Below are 6710 nucleotides of genomic sequence, written 5' to 3'. Positions count from 1 at the left end.
GACCGCCCAGACCTGCCCCGTGGCCGTGCGCCCCTGATCCGGACCGCGCGTGTCGGGGCCGGAGCCCAGCGACCCCCGGGGCAGGTCCGAGCCCGGCAGACACCAGGGAGCAGAGAAACACACCCCGCAGCATGGAGGGCCGCACGCTCGAAGCCCTATCCGATCTTCCTGCGGACTTCAGATTCTTCTCCTGGATTCACCCACCACCCCCTCGCTGGCGCAGGGGACCGTGTTTGGGGGAAATCTTTGAAGATGGAGGGTGGCCCAGCGGGCCCCAAGGCAGAGGTCTCAGCTTAGATACGCCTGGAGCGAACGTTCACACAATCATTCAACAAACATTAAGTATTGGGGACCTACTGTGCGCGCAACGCAGCGCTGAAAAATGTGCGGAGGAAGAGGGGCACCTGGGTTGAGATGGGGAGTATAGAAAATCGAGGAAGCAAGGGTAAATAAAAGGTAGTTGGGTCCGAGAGAGTGAGGGGTCCAGACGGATTCCCAAATCATCGTCCTCACTCTCACCGTCGCGATTAGGAGGGCTCCGCGACACCCTCAGTCCTGACCCCTGGGGCTCGGGCCGGGGCTGCTGCTGTCTGTCTTTCCTGAGGCTGTTTCCTGTCGGGCTCCTGGGGGCCCTCGGCATGGCTGGGAGGGCCTTTCCTCTCGTCGCCATCCACCCCCTACCAAATCTCATCAGTTAGAGGGGAGGGTCCAGGAAAGCAGCTCCTCCCAGAAGAGCTGGAAGGAAAACGCTTAGACTCAGAAGGTATTTAAGGGGGGCCGAGCATAGAGGAGCTGAGCAGCCGACAGAGGGAAAGAGGAGTCCTTGGTGCTTGGGGGGCTGCCAAGCCCCTCTAACCCACAGCGAGGACAGCCAGGCCTGCAGTGACCTCTTGTCCCAGCGCACTTATCTCGCTGCCACAAGTGGTGCTCTCCACACCCCTGCCCTTCCTCGTAGCCCTGCCTGGGTCCTGCTCCGGGGTGGGGGGGTCACAAGGGGCAGGAAACAGCCAGCTTGGCTGGAGCCAGGCAGACCAGGCCAGGGCTGGGAATTCCCTCCTCCCTCCCCGATCCAAGCCCAGTATCCCTTCTTATTCAGTTTCTCCTCCAGGTTATCTATCTCTTCCCAACGCACCTTCCCCTGCTCTCACTCTGCACTCATTCTCTAGCCTCTAAAAGTTATGATTCTGTCTCCTCCTGGGCCCTGCCCTCAACCCCCCTCAGGCTCTTGGTTGCTTGAATTGTCTCCTTCGATGGGGGATGCAGTTCATCATCATGGTGGGGGGGTCGGTGCATGGCCTGAATGGAAGAGAAACCCAGGTGCACAGAGAAATGAGGCTGGGTGGAGCGAGGGGCTGATGAGACCGGAGGGGTGAAGAGATACAACATCTCACCGCAGATTCAAACCCTGTATTTCTGACCCCCTGAGCACCAGGACACCCTCAGCTAGAGCGAGCAAAGCATCACAGTAAGAAAATACCCAGATGATCCCATATCATAGGTCATCAGCCCCCATCCCCCAGCAGGTAATTCAGTTCCTAATACCTAGTGTATACCAATCAAGGAATGAATAAAATGAAACCTTTATTGAACACCTACTGTGTGCCAGGTGATCGCCGTGCCAGTTTGCAAGATTTGTAAAACAGGGCTTCTCACCTCAAAGGTCTATACTCTGGTGGAAATCCCATTATTTCCCTCTTCCATGGAGATGGTAGCTGAGATCTTTCACTCCTATCCTCAAAAATCATCCTCGGTCTCTCCTGGGGGTGTGAGGTCATTTCCTCCACCCTTGGACCACTTCGCAGGCAAGCTAATTCAGTATCCACTGAGTTTCATCACACAGGCGAGCGTCCATGTCACTACCTGGTTTGATGCTTGCTCCACAGACCCAAACAAATCTCGAGCCCTCCTTCCTTCACTATTAGAGCACTTAGAGTACTTCACTGTCCTCCCAGCCCAAATGTGAGGCTGTCATCCCTGTTCCCTGTCCAAGATCAATATATTGGTGTGGCAGTGCCTGTGTGGAGCACATCTCTCCCCCAGCAGCTGGTAGGGTTTTCTTTTTGCTATCCACCTTGTTACAGTTGTTTGGAGTGGGCTTGGAGTTCGGACTTTTTTCTATATGTAATAAACAAACAACAAACAAATCATCCATTTCACCATCAGTTGTAGAAATCGTCACTCCTTTTCCCATATCCCAGTCCCCCTTGTAAGGCCCACCTGACCCTGTCAAGTCTAGAGTTAAGTTTACCTGAGAGCTCAGCAAGTTTAAATTTAGGTACCCCTCACCTTCCAGGCTCCTCCCACCACCCTGGTTAATGAGTGCCATCAATTTAAACAGTTTTCAAGGTGACTCACAGTAGGAGAATGTTTGAAATGGCCCCAAATCTCACACCTCTTACACGAAAGGAATTTGATAGAGATTCTGACAGTACCAATAATAAGCTGTAAAGCTCAATGAGGTTTTTATAAACTCTCAACAATGAAAGAAAAAAAATTGAATCGGCCATACTAGAGAAAGACAGAGAGACAAAGAGAATAGAAAATAATATGATAAAATCATTATCGTATGAAGAGGTGGTCAAAGAGTTCGTATCTAAGAAACAGGACATGAAATTATTATAGCGATGTGTTGGCAGCTACTAACTACAAATATTACGGTGTTTTTCTAGATTTTGTAATATTTATGGTGTTTATCACCTTAACATTGCAACTGGTTGTGATTTCTCAATCTAGGTAAACATTAACTTTTACACCTAATTTTATATTCATGGTTTTGTTTTTGTTTTCTTAAGGAGGGTTTCCCCAAATTGTAAAAACATCAGGACCGGGCTTCCCTGGTGGCGCAGTGGTTAAGAATCCGCCTGCTGATGCAGGGGACACGGGTTCGAGCCCTGGTCCCAGAAGATCCCACATGCCTCGGAGCAACTAAGCCCGTGCACCACAACTACTGAGCCTGTGCTCCAGAGCCTGCGAGGCACAACTCCTGAAGCCCGAGCGCCTAGAGCCTGTGCTCTGCAACAAGAGAAGCCACCGCAATGAGAAGCCCGCGCACCGCAACAAAGACCCAACGCAGCCAAAAATAAATAAATAAAATAAATAAATTAAAAAAACAAACAAAAAAACCCATCAGGACCCAAAAAACCTGAATCCACTGCTCTTATGACCACCACAAACCTTCCTGAACTCATCATATGCAAAGTTGTAATAGATACATGCCTTGATTAATTTATTAGTGATTGTATATTTGCTTGTATGTGGCTCTAAGCTTCATGAAAGCAGGTGCAACATACGTTGTGTTCACTGCTTTAAGTCCTATGCAAGCCTTTCTCATAGTAAATGCTCAATAAATATTTGTGGACTATTTATCCCCTTATTGATTAGTCATTCTTTAATTTACTCAACAATAATTTTTTTTGTGTGTATATATATATATATATATATATATATATATGGGGTTTTTTTTGGCCGTGCCGCAAGGCATGTGGGATCTTAGTTCCCTGACCAGGGATCGAACCTGTGCCCCTCTGAAGTGGAAGTGTAGAGTCCCAACCACTGGACTGCCAGGGAAGTGCCCCAATAATTACTTCTTGAAGAATTACTATGAACCAGGCCTGGAAACACAAAGTTATCCTCTACCTTCTAGGACTTGACAGCCCAGGGGTAGAAACTGCCATAAAACCTCAACAGAACACAGGAGGCTATGTGTGGAGCATAAAGGGTGGCAGGCAGAGAGTCCTATGGGATCACAGAGGAAGCACACGAATCCAGCCTGCAGGTTCAAGGTGAGCTTTCTGGAGAAGACGATGCTATCTGAATGAGTCCTAGAGGAGATTGGTGGGAAAGGTTGCTTTCAAGGCAGAAGGAACAGCAAGTACAAAAGCATGGATGCGGTGAGATTGTCCTCAAGCTGCCAGCGTTCACATCGCCAGGGTGTGGAGTGCAAGGATAGTGACAGTGGATGAGCTGGACACCTAAAACCGAAGGGTTTTTGGCAAAGAAGCAACATCGTCAGATTTGTTCCCACTTGTACAACTTTGGAGAAAAGGTTGAAAGTGATCAAGGTTGAAGGCAGAGAAACCAAATGCAGTTCTCCAAATGACAGTGAGGGCTTGAACTGACATGGATGAGTGTGGGGGTGGGGAGGGGGGAGGATTCAAAAGATGTCAAGGAGCTAGAGTGGGCAGGACCTGGAGCCTGGCTGGGAGGGTGAGGGATTGGGCAGCTTGGTAGGAGCTAGTGAAACGGGGAGGAAGATGATGGGCATGTTGCGTTTCAGATCCCTGTGTACCATCCAGGCGGGGCCAGAAGTGAGCTAGATCTGAGCTCAATGGGTCTGCAGCTCAGAGACAGATTTTTGGCTGGAGATACCAGTTTGGGAGTTATTGGCATACGATGGCAATGGAAACTGCGGGGAGTGGGAATAGGGGTGTGGAGGAGGCTGTAGAGATTGGGAAGACTGAGGAAAGCTTTACTACTTCACCTTTTTTTTTTCCTAAACAAGCATTATCGAATTTAAATCATCACAGGAACCCCGTTAGAGGATGGGCGTTATTATGATATCCACTTTAAAAATGAGACAGGCTCAGAAGGTTAAGTGACCTGTGCAATGCACTCAGCTAGTAGCCAGCAGGTGGGCCTGACACCGCACTCAGCATACAGGACAGCCTTCCAGCCCCACCTCCAAGGACCTGTAGGACACACGTGTCCTTTTCCTCCTTCCTCTCTCACCCAGGCCAGGTTGAGGGCACTTCCCTCCCTCAGCCTTGGACCCTTTCTCTTGTGGAGCCCCTACTTCCCACTAGACATTAAAGGGGTGTGATTTAGCCCCTAACATTCGCCAGAGCCTGGCCCAGCCAGCCCCCAATCTTGGTGCTGGGGAAGAGGAAGGGACCCTGAGCACTGATGGAGTGGCAGGGGACTGACACAGCCAGGACCGGGAGCAAGCAGCAGTGCGAGCTGGTAAGAAGGAGCGCAGGGGAAGGGCAGAGCTCACCACAGAGGCCAAGGCTACCAGAAGGCAAGGAGGTAGAGAGAACGGAGGCAAGGGGGCTGGGGACCAGAGCTTAAAGGGAGGGCTGGGGGTGGGTAGTGCGGGGGGGAGTCGGGGAGAGGTAATGGGAGGCTCATTGTCCCAGCAGGGGGAAGTCTTTTGTTTCCTCTCTTCCCTTGGCAGCCTGACAGGATATGAGGCCAAGCCCCCCCCTCCATGCCAGCATCCCCCCACCCACTGGACAGGGCCCTTCCCTTACCATTGTATCCTTGACAGGGATGGGGGCAGGGGGCAATGGCTCTAGGTGGGAATACAAGGACTATTCGTGGCTGGGGGCTAGGCTACCGAGGTCCTGAAGGGACCAGAAGCCCCCGGGCTGGTTCGTGGAGCTTGGCAAGGAAAGCTCCGTGCCTGGGGAGGAGCAGGAAGCCAGGCCAGGGTGGGGCCTGCACCGAGGGTAGCAGGTCGGGCCAGGGGGTGGTAGGCTGGGCCCAGAGGAGATGACGCAGCCCTTCAGGCCTCTCCCAGCCCCCACCATTCCAGCGTGGGGGCCTGAGAGCTCACCTGAAATCCAGTGTTGACATCCCCCCCACTAGGGCGGTTGGGATCTGGTAGAGCCCAGCGAACTCCGGGGTCCGGCCTGGGCCCTCCACCGCCGCTTTCCTGTACTCCCTCCCTCTCTCCCCAGGATTCAGGAGTCTGGCCTCCCGCTGCGGTCCTCCAGGAACCCTGGAGTTTCATCCATCCCCTCCTCTCCCTCCTGGGTCATTTTGCTCCATCAGCTGTTCCTGCAGGAAGGGCGCCCTGCTCAGCCTCGCCTCTCTTCCCGAGCCTTTTGTTTGCTGGGTCTGCAGGAAACTGTAGGGGCGGTGGCCAAGGGCTCATCTGCCCCTGGGGCCTGGGGGAGGGGGGGGGGGCCCGGATTCACGAGACTTAATCCTGGGGAGCTCACGGCGGGGGTAGGGAGGCTCGATCTTCCGGGAATTAGCATTCAGGGCCTGAAGTCGGAGTTGGGGCACCCGGGGGCGGGGATTGGACGTCCTATCTCCGAGGGGCGGTCCGGGTGTGTGTTCGGGGTTTCCTAGAACTGGAGGCTGGAGGGACACCCCGAGGTGACCTAATAGGTGGGAGCCAACACGAGGGGAGAAAAATCTAGATACTGAATCCCACAACCTCGTCCTACACGCCTCGGATCTCGGGAATCCCAAGCGGTGGGGAGACGGTAGGGAGGTCAGACCGAGCAGTTTCTGAGGACTAGCTAATTCCTTTCTCTTTAAAAAATGGTGGGGAGGAGGACCAGCACGTAGCCTATGAATTCACGCCTTCCCAGGACGCACCCGCAGACTAGGCGGCAGCGCGGACGCTCTAGCAAGCTGGCGCCCTCTCTTTGTTTGCCTTCTCTCTGAGGCCACCCTGGGCGCCGCCATATTCCCTTCCCAGCGGGCGGGGCGGGGCCAATGCAGTCACGTGAGGAGCAAGCCCTCAGGTCCGCGATGGTTCCCAGAACCGTCAGGGAATGGTTCCTGAGGTCCACTCGAGTGCCAGGAGCTGTTAGAAGTACCGGAGCTAGAGCAGCGAAGAAAAGACAAGTTCCTGTTTCGTGGAGCTTAACTTTCTGTTGGGAATAGACAGTCAATGAACAAGATACACAAGTAAACGACATGTATTAGTGTTAAGCGCTATGGAGAAAAAAATAGGAAAGTGGGATGGGAAGGAAGGT

This window comes from Eubalaena glacialis, chromosome 13 (genome assembly GCF_028564815.1).
Source record: "Eubalaena glacialis isolate mEubGla1 chromosome 13, mEubGla1.1.hap2.+ XY, whole genome shotgun sequence".
Taxonomy (NCBI): domain Eukaryota; kingdom Metazoa; phylum Chordata; class Mammalia; order Artiodactyla; family Balaenidae; genus Eubalaena; species Eubalaena glacialis.
The sequence above is the reverse complement of the archived record's forward strand: the minus strand, read 5'-3'. Positions refer to the sequence as shown.